Source organism: Volvox carteri, assembly GCF_000143455.1.
Source record: "Volvox carteri f. nagariensis unplaced genomic scaffold VOLCAscaffold_19, whole genome shotgun sequence".
NCBI classification, from domain to species: domain Eukaryota; kingdom Viridiplantae; phylum Chlorophyta; class Chlorophyceae; order Chlamydomonadales; family Volvocaceae; genus Volvox; species Volvox carteri.
The window spans coordinates 596001-606636 of record NW_003307562.1 but is presented as its reverse complement, the minus strand read 5'-3'; positions in this window follow the sequence as shown (position 1 = coordinate 606636).

Sequence of the window (10636 nt, the reverse complement as noted above, 5' to 3'; positions counted from 1 at the left end):
TGGGGGGGGCTGGGGGGGGGTGTAGCCCCCCCCCAGCACCCCACTCTTAAGGAATACATTATGGCGACGCTAGCAACTTTGTAACTTATGTTGGAATAAATTGAGACCCCCCTAAATGAAAAAAAAATCACTGGTGCCAGTGATGCACTTTCTTGCCCCTCTAGCTGGAGTCCTCATAGGAGTCCTCATGCCGCTGCACAGCAGGGGCACAAGGTCCCTTGGTGAGCTGAAGGGCCTTCACTGCTGTCAGGTCAGGTGCCAGCTCCCACAATGATGAAATCGCCGGTTTTGCATCCACAAGCACAGTGTGGGTACCCAGGGGTGGTGACCGGTCACCACCCCTGCACCGCATGCATCATGGAGAGAACAAAGGCACCAACATGGCTCAGAAAACTATATGTATCGGGTTTTGGTTGGGGTGAGGTAAAAAGCTCCCGAGACAAGCGAAGCATGAGGTTGTTCATGTGGTATGCTCTTGGATGTGGACATGAAATGTGTGTATGGGTGTATGTATGTTGTTACAGGGTGGTTAACTTCGCCAGCAGACCCCTTTCCCGAGGCAGTCCCTGCTTTCCCCTGCGAGAGGGGCACCCTAATCCATTGTATGGGCATGTGTCTAGCACTAGCACGGCTACAATGAAAAGGATGCATAAGCGCCCTGAAACCTCGAAGACTTGGTGGTGCCTCGTGGGTGTGTTCAGTACATGTGCATTCCGGTGTGCATTCCGGTGTGCCACATCGACAAGCGCAGCTACACCTTGCATAAGCCGGTATCCAAGGTCCCGACCCCCAACAAAACTTGTGCTCAGCATTTGCTGAAGGAGCTTGATTATATTTTATCCAGCAGGGTAACACGCTCTTGCTACTCAACCGCATCCAATGCGACCTTACCGTCAGTCACTGCCTTCATGGTCGCAAGGTCCTTCAGCCCATTCTCGTGAAGCTGGTTCGCAATTATTGCATCCGATGTCTCGTTGGCGTCGAGCTCCGGCCCGTTGGTCAGCAAATTGGCCAGGTCCGCCATAAACCCCAGGTCCACATGCGGCTCAAGCCATTACCTCTTCTGCATTAGTCAGGCAACGTGTCGTGCATACCAGTCAATACAGCTTGCCATCGAGACGGGCACTGTCGATTTGGTGATCCATTGGTGCACTAGGTAGTCGCCAGCCCTGACGGTCACCGACGTTGTGCCGTGGTCACGTAAGATGTTACAGTAGATAATTGCTTATTACCTGAGAAGGCTGGCGCTCATGCTCCTGATCACAGAAGCCATACGCTCCAGGAGCCCCAGCCATGCTCCTGACAGGCGTCTGCTGATCAGTAAAATTACGATAAAACAATCTGCAAACATTGACGAAGACGGCCTCCATGAAGAGGTATGGATGGCATGGCCAAGGCCCCGCGTCTCCTCCGGAACCAACTGCACGACATTGAGGGACGCTTCCAAAGGCAGTCGCGTGGCGACAAATATGCGTAATTGTACAAAACAAGTAGATTAAATGCCGGAAACTGTATGAATAATCCTTCTACTATGCGCACATGTTAACATCTTTTGGCTCAATATCATACGTCGACATCATTTCACGAGGCATGTCCTGCTTATTGGGTTGTGCTTCATAGCTGTGAAAGCCCCTGGTATTTATGGCATTGAAGGTCTCTGCTTCGCTGCCAGTGTGGACGGTGAACCATTGATTCACCTCTCTCAACGTGCATTTTATCTTCGACCGGCCCACAGTCGCATCTGTACAGATCAAGCATCTACATGTAGATGCTTGAATCAAGGTGTTTAAACGCAGTATCCCTGCTTAAACTCTTCCATATGGCACGATACTGCAGAAATGGCCAGGGTGCGCAGCTTGCTTTTTATGTTTCAAGTTTTACTTCGTTTAATCATATACCCCCTGTAAAATTGCATTGGTTTTTTTACGCACTTGCATTGCGATCGCCTCGTGCCTGTATGGCACTGTGTGTTTCCGTGTCACGGCACCCTTCTATTAGGATTGGACCCCCCCGCCAAAATTAAGGTTTTACCGAATCAGTCACATTACAGCTCCACGATAAGGATTACGACACGACCAACAGGATTAGGATTGGGACCCCAGCCTCATGGTTAGGATTGCCGTCCGGCCCCAGGATTAGGATTGGGACCCCCCCCAGGATTGGGATTGGGACCCGGCCACAGGATTAGGATTAGAACCCCGACCCTAGGATATGGATTAGACCACCACTCTGGATTAGGGATTAGAAGTGGTCCACCCCTGTTGAGATTAGAGGATTGCTGACCGGTACCCACCCCCTGGATTAGAGGATTAGGACCACTTTGCACCCCTCTGGTAAGAATTCCCTTAATCCTCACTTAATTGTCCGCTATGCCTTAGCTGCAGACCGCTGCTGCTGCAGTCGTCAGCCACTTTATTTTGCATCACGATACTTAGTTTGCAGTGCTGGCTGCATAGCTTAGTCAAACAATCAGCGAAGAGTTATCAAAGTACATAGCCGGGCACTCGTGGTCTTGCTTGCTTATTAGCTTTTGGTGGTGTAGCAGCTGGCCGCTGAAAAGGCATCTCGAGATGCTGGTGGTCGCGCTACGCGCGTACTTATAGTGCTGTACTGTGTACCGGCTACTACATTCCCCCCCCTTTGAAGGGAGCCGTCTCGGGCCCTTAGAGCCTCGTATACCACCAGCCTGTGCCTACCTTCGCCTACCCTCGGGCAGTGGGCAGCAACTCCACGTCACGTCATGTGCCAGCTCACAGGCGCCTAGCCATCTTCAGATTTTTCAGGCACAGAGACAGTCCAGTCGGTTCAGCTACTTTTATTTTTTTTTGGTTTATATATGCGATATTCGCAAGCTGAGTCGCCACACCCGATGTTCCACTCGAACGTGATCAGTGGGGGTTGAATCGATGACTTCAGGGTCGTGAATTTTCATGAGGTCTCGATACCAAATGTAGCAGCTGGCCGCTGAAAAGGCATCTCGAGATGCTGGTGGTCGCGCTACGCGCGTACTCATAGTGCCATACTTTGTACCGGCTGCTACAGGTGGCGATGACATTCACATGAGTGTGTACATCCTTGGTTGCGTGCTTGCTGGTGTAGCCGTTGTTGCTGTGGGTCGTTATGATGACTATGCGCATGCACATGGCTAGAGGGTAGGACACAGGTCGGGGAGAGCAATTCTTTGAACTGCCCTGGTCACACAATTCCTATGCTTCCCTAATTCGACACCCCGAACAGGCCAATTCTGACTGTCTGAATGTCCCTGCCACCAAGAAATCACGAGCACCCTCCGGAGAACTGGCTGTAAGAATCGGTGTTTGAAATTCGGTAAAATTTTGAGAAATCATATGTTTGCGGATTTCAGCAATTATTTTAGATCGAAGCACTATTTTTATAAAAAATAGATCTATCGCAAGCGAATCTAATTTCTGCAAAAAAAAATTTGCAGAAGAAAAACCTATTCAAACAACAGCTGTGTTACCTGTAAGAGGTAAGTTAGTAATAATTATATTAGTTCTTGCTTCAATTTGGTCGTGGGGAATTATCGTGAATAAACTAAACTTCTCTATTTTATGTATAAAATATATGATTAATGGCATCGCCATTAAAAATCCAACTTTTTTCATTATTTTTGTCTAAAATTATCAATTTATATAGTTTGATTTAATATACAAAAAATATAAAAATATCTGGAGATCATATGGCGCAATCCTTACAAACAAGTAAGCGTGCTTAAACATTTCTCTGGGTTATTCTCTAAATAATATAAAGCAGATTTTGGGTAATCTTTTTCGTCGGTAATCCACCAAATTTTTCTTTGGCTTTTTTAAAATATCTTCCATTTCCGTATCCTGAATCTCCCACATTAGTTTGAAAGGAAAACCTGAATATGATAACGGGAATCTTAAGAAAAAGAAAACTCGTGGAACTATAGCTTTAATAGGTGCTAAGTTAAGCCTGTAGTTTTATAGGACGGGGATTGGTATGTCAATTGCGGCTAATCGTAGTTCTTCGGTAAGAGCTGCTTTATGTTTAAATGAATTCATGGCAGAGCGATCACGATCACACAATAATGCGAATGTTAGCTCTGTCATACTCACCTTTCCTTAGTAAAGCAAGGCCAAGGTTATAAAGTATGTCAGATTAAAGCTCAACTACTTCAAATAAGTTAGCGGTTAGAAAACCCAATACCGCTTGTCCAAATTAGATAATTTTCTACTAATCTCATCGCCATAAAATATATAAATTTGTAGGGAAGGAATATAGAGCTGTATGAGACTGGAGGAGAGGAAGCATTATATGAGATTAGTCGTAAGAAGCCGATAATAGCTAATAGAGTAGATCCTGCGGTAGAGAAAGCAGTATTGTTATTAATTACTTATTAATTCCTTTGAGCGTATCTTGATCATTTCTACTCCTGGTTGGTTAAAAGGGTGTTGCTTGGAATTAGTAAGAGAGGTGATGTTTACTTACGCACTTTATTAATTCAAGGAGCAAGATCCCTCCTTAATGCTAAATTTAGATACCTAAAAATTTCTGAAATAAAATTAAATCCTCGTGATAAATTTATAGATATGTTTTTTGATGATTAGAAGAAATAGCAAAGCTAAAAAACAGGAATGGAAGCTAATTATATCCGTTAATATACGGATATAAACTTATATTACCCAATCGACACCCCGACAGGCTAATCCTGACTGCTGGAATGTCCCTGCCAGGCCAATTCGTGTCCCTGTCAGGCCAATTCAAGGGCCTGTCCCGGCAATTTAACTTGTCCCAGGTGTAGACCCCATGCCAATTTCAACCCTTCTATCGAGCAATCTCGACCAATTGCGGGGTCGGCCCGGAAACTCTCAGGCAGGCATCCAGAATCGCGGTAGTTGAAGGAACTTATGAAGCTTTATGAAACTCTGTCACTACTGTGTTAGTTTTGCTTCTGTACATGGGCCAGGAAGTGGCAGGAACACTACACGCCTGGTTACCGTCACGGTAACCGTTACCGAGGACGGTCCTCGGTTCTCATTTCATTCATATGTAATGTTACAGAGTGGGAGGCTTCTGGGCCGCTTTATCACATTGTCAGTTCTACGATTTATCACTACCACACTATACTTCGCCATACGAACTGTAAGTCCAAGGCGGCGGGTCCAGCCGTCTAGGACCCCTCCTCATCCATTCACCCGAACAACCGAAGAGACGGAGGGTTCGGCAATCGCCACCAATCTAGCGTGCGAATCTGGTCCATCAACTGCGACCTCAACTCCACGTCTCAGCAGCTAGCCATAATCTCGCGCTCCCGACTAATTCGGGGGTCTCCCCAGGAATCGAACCCAGGACCTTAAACCGCGAATCGCAGTAGTGTCAACCCAGACCAGACCATATATTCATCGTGTGTGTGTGTGTTCGACGAAAAGATACCAACCGACCCGAACCAGTGGCATGGCGAGACGCCACAACGCAAAACCCCTTTCATTCGTTCATTCATTCATTCATCCAATCATTCACACAGACGAAGAGATGTAAACACGCGCCTGAACATAACACTTTGGATACAGAACCGTGCATGGCGCTGGGTGGCCACAGCAACACGGGTTAACCATGTGCTGGCGTCTACAGACTCTGCAATCAAGCTGGCTTTTCTCCGGGACTTCCAGAGCAGAGGGCTGAGACTTCTCCGCTCTGAATGCTTCCATGAATGCACCATGGTTCACTTACCACCGTTCGACGCAAGAACCTACGGAGATAATACAAAATGGCATACTTAGTATACTGGATTACAAGGATGTTCAGAAATGCTTCCCTGTTGTGTAAATGACTTCAGCTTACAAAAGGGAACACGCCTCAGAGATGGCGCAACAACGACACAGAATTGTATGACTATGTCCAAATTATTTCCGGTGATGTGCACTGTTATGCTTTAATCCGATGCATCACGCTTCCGTACAACAAGAGTTGGGCAGCCATGTAGGCTTGAGTCACAAGCATGTCACAGTCGCGAACCTTACAATAGTATTACATAACTACCCAATTTCATTGTGTAGCGATGTTTATTTAGAAACTAGGTTGCTGTTATGTAGGAGCGGTGAGCAAATGGCCGCGATCGATGTCACACTGGAGGAGATTGTGGACGATGGAGATGCCCGGGGCCAGCGGGCACACAGTCCTAACGACTGCGGTGCGTCATTTCTTGCTTTACGTGTTCCCACCATGCAAATGCACCATGGTGCACTTGCAACCATCCGCCTTCACTAGGGGTTCATGTAATTCTCTACTGCATCTATAGCCTGAAATGGCGGCTCTCACAAGGTGCCACCACGAGGCGCTGGATGGGGACGACGAACGGGTGGATGCTGTGCGCCAGTTTGAAAAAGTTCTCAGCGTGCACTCCGTTGTTGCGGCATGGGACTTGTTCCGAGGTGAGAAATCTGGACTATTGGTTGCAGAGAGTAAATCGCGAGTTTGTGTCAAAAACGCGGGGCGGCAATGTGCAGTGCCGAAAACAGTTGGAAACATTGTGAACGGTGTTTTGAGAGGCCGTGTGTCCTTAGATACACCCCCTCCCATGCAGAAGATTTACAGCTCTCCCCGTTTCGTGCCGCCACGGCACTGAGAGGGAGCGTACCGGGCCTTACCATCTAAGGCCATAGACAACAGAGGGTGGGGGGAAGCGTTACATGTGCGAGCAATGTGGTGACTACGATTTTGGATTCCAGTAAGTCGCGTGACAAGCGGAGCCTCACTCACGTGATACATGGTTTGTGCTGACCCAATTGGTGTGTATTGATGTACAGGTCAGCAGAGATGGCGTGTCTCTTAAGGGCAGAGCAGCTTGTTCGGGGGTCGGTTCACAGTTTCGACAGATTGCCAACTCGTTGCTGGATATTCAAGACAGGCACCTGTATAGTTGCTTTGGCGCGCTCTGTAGCTGAGACACAGCCCCTGAGTGGGCGGCTCGTTGAGCAATATGCATTGGAGGTCACAGGCAGGAGCTGTTTGCTGCGGGGCACTACAACCATGACTGGCAGGGACAACAGCAGCAACAACAGCCGTGGCGACATGGATGTCAGCGAAAGCGAGTTTGGTGAAGGAGGCCATATGGTTCGAAGCTGAGGGGTTGGGAATGTGCGCTTGTTTCTCTCCAGTGAGAGCCCGGAGTGTTTCACCCCACTGAGTATCATAGAGCTGGTGCACACGGTGTTCACTCCTGGCGGGATCAACCTGGACCCATGCTTGTCCACGGCTGCTAACATACGTGTTGGGGTGACTGTATTACGATATGGAGTCCGATGGTTTGCTGGAGTGCAATGCATGGATGAGTGTTTGATGCGCAATGGAGTACATGGCTGGTCGCATTGGCCAAGCAGTACTGCTGCTGAAAGCCGCTGTGGGTTATGCATGGTTTGATGCCATACTGCAGTGGCCAGTCTGTTTTCTGCACCCATGTTTGGCGTTTGTGCGTGGACAATCTGGGAGTCACCAGCAGGAAGGAGGACCCCTGACATGGGGAGCGCGGGTAGCCAATCCACACGGAAGTGTGGTGGTCTACATGGGCCCAGATGTGCAACGTTTTGTGTCAGTGTTTAGTTGCATGGGCAGAATGCCAGGGGCAACTTCATGGGCCATGCATGCCCCGCCCAACAGAGAGCTCGATGGATTAAGGCACAGAACGCATATGGAGCACACTTTCTTCTCGACAGACATCTGCATTTTCATTTGTTTTCATTGTAGGTCGTGGTACTGAGTTTAGCGGTGTGTATCGGAGGTTTGCCATTGTTTCCACCCGAACCTATTCATGCATACGTGTCGTAGCTGGTACACAGTACGGCTCTATAAATACGCGTGTGGCGCGACCACCAGAATCTCGAGAGGCCTTTTCAGCGGCCAGCTACTACATTTGGTATTGAGACCTCGTGAGGATTCACGATCCTGAATCGTCGGTTCAACCCCCACTAATCATGCTTGGTGGAATATAGGGTTTGATGACTCAGTGAGCGATTATCGCGAAAAATAAAATGTACCTGAACCGACTGGACTGTCTCTGTGCCTGAAAAATCTGAAGACGGCTAGGCGCATGTGAACCGGCACATGACGTGACGGTGATTGGTCCCCCACTGCCCGAGGGTAGGATAAGGTAGGCACAGGCTGGTGGTATACGAGGCTCTAAGGGCCCGAGACGGATCCCTTCAAAGGGGGGGGATGTAGTAGCTGGTACACAGTACGGTTCTATAAATACGTGTGTAGCGTGACCACGAGCATCTTGAGAGGCCTTTTCAGCGGCCAGCTACTACAATATGAGTATTGTGGGATAAACTGGACAAACTGCCGATGAAGTGTGATAGGAAAACAGTGGGGCCTCGGCGACTGACTTGACTGGGTATTGCAGTTGTGGCCCTAATTGCTTGCCTCCCTACATTGCCAGAGTACGATAAACAGGTGTGCAAGTTTTCCTGCTCCATGTCCTGGGATCGAAACCAATACGCACATGACGCACTTGTAAGCGGTCCCCTTGCAAAGTTTTCTGTAAATTCCTTAAAAGTCATGTGCCTCCGGATGCCAGCCTGAGCCAATCCTGCCAGCTCGACAGCCAATTCGACACCCTGAACACGCTAATTCAATACCCTGCAAGGCAAATTTGACACCCCGAACAGGTCAATTCGATACCCTGCCAGGCTAATTCGACACCCTGTTAGGCCAATTCGGCACCCGGACAGGCCAATTCAGGCCCAGTAGAACCCAATTCCGGGGCTCCACAGCGCAATTCGAATATCTCCGGCGAGCCTGCCAGAACATTTCAAGACCCCGACGGACCAATTCTTTTGTCAGGAATAAAATCCAGGCTAATTCTGCGACAGAGCTCTTCCCCAATTCCAACCCGGATCCTACCCTCCTACATGGCCACTTGAGCTTGATATGTTATATGGCGGCCTTCACATGTTCATTGCACTGCGCATTTGCAAGCAACTACTTGCTAGCAGCTACTTGCTAACAGCACATGTATACTTACGCACCTACCATGGACACTAATTGTTGGCTTAGATGCGACGGAGCGAAGCGACCGGAGCTTCTACGTCTGTATTTTTTTCGGTCGTCTATATCCTGAAGACCCGTCTATTAGACGAGTCATCTACAATAGTTCGTCTAAAGTCGAGTCGTCTATACATGTCGTCTATAGTCGATTCATCTATTGTAGACGAAGAATAGACGATGGGTAGACGGTGAGAGGAGTTCAATATGCTGGAGAGTGTCTGCTTGGGTTAAACCATGCCGCTGAGCTGATGTCTGTTCTGCATCAATGTTGGCAAGGTTCTGGCAGGCTAACACTGCCTGGCATGTAACGATTATCGCCATACTTACAAAACCCCAGCACATGCTGTGGGGACCAGGCAGTGCCCAGCCTCTCCCACTTCCTTACCACAAAACTGTAGCAGTTTGAGATAATTGGGCAGACTTCAGTGAAGCCCACCCCTCATCGACAAGCCCACAACAAAGGCTCGTCATGGTCCTTTATAACTGCAATGTCTGGCAACTTCCCAGCACAGGCCGGCTGGTTTTGAAAACTCTCACCAGCACAGGCTGTGATGAACAGCCATTCCAACCAGTGATTTTTTTTTCATTTAGGGGGGGTCTCAATTTATTCCAACCTAAGTAACAAAGTTGCTAGCGTCGCCGTAATGTATTCCTTAAGAGTGGGGCGCTGGGGGGGGCTACACCCCCCCCCAGACTCCCCCCCCCCGATAAGTTACAACTCCCCTCATAGACCAAGAGGCACGCACTGAGTTGGCGCGTTTTCGTTCATGTGCGCACTCTTCATGCACATGCATAGATAGTTCTGGCACTGTTTGTTAACAAAAAGTAAATCCGACCAAGCAAAGGCCCAAAACAAGCAACCGCATAGCAAATCAATGTGCTGTGTCTGAGCCCGCTTGGCACTGCGAGCGCTCGGGTTGGGCGCCTCGCCGCATTCATTGTTGTCGAGCTGATTGGGTGACAGCTTGCGCTTATGCTGATCACAACCGCCATGGAAGGCAGGGGTAATGGCGCCCGTGTCATCGGTCGCCGCTGGCAGCAACACCATTGCCGATGCATTACCGACAACAGCACCGCCATCCCAAACGCCTTTATCAGGAAAACTTTCAGGCTTATCTTGCTGTTTTGGTGTTTGTTCGGCGTTCAAGTCGTTGCCTTTTGCGTGTTTGGCTATGTAAGGACCGGTCATACATTCTGCTATGCCGCGTTGACTCACGGGCTTGACCTTCTTACGAAATTCTATGATAGCTTATGAGCAACCGCAGAGCTTTTATCATTTTTGTCGGTGTTCTTGAGCAGCTGTGTCGTAGTCGCGTCCCTTACGAGGGACGCGAGTACGGCAGATTGAAATTGAAGAAGATTCGTCTATCAGGGAAGGTTGTCAGCATTGCCCATCAGGCCTCGGTTTATCTGCTTAATTTAAAATTATGGACTCCACTTTTATTTTGAACCTTCTCGATGAAAATTGGTCGGCTTTTGAAGAGCAGGCAGTGTTTATCACGAAAAATGGTATTGCTTTTGATGCTGAGCTGGCAGCGGAACTTGTTTATGTAGTGCAGCCACAGCTAGTGAAGCAGTGCCCAGGCCTCGGCGAGACATTCTGCGCATT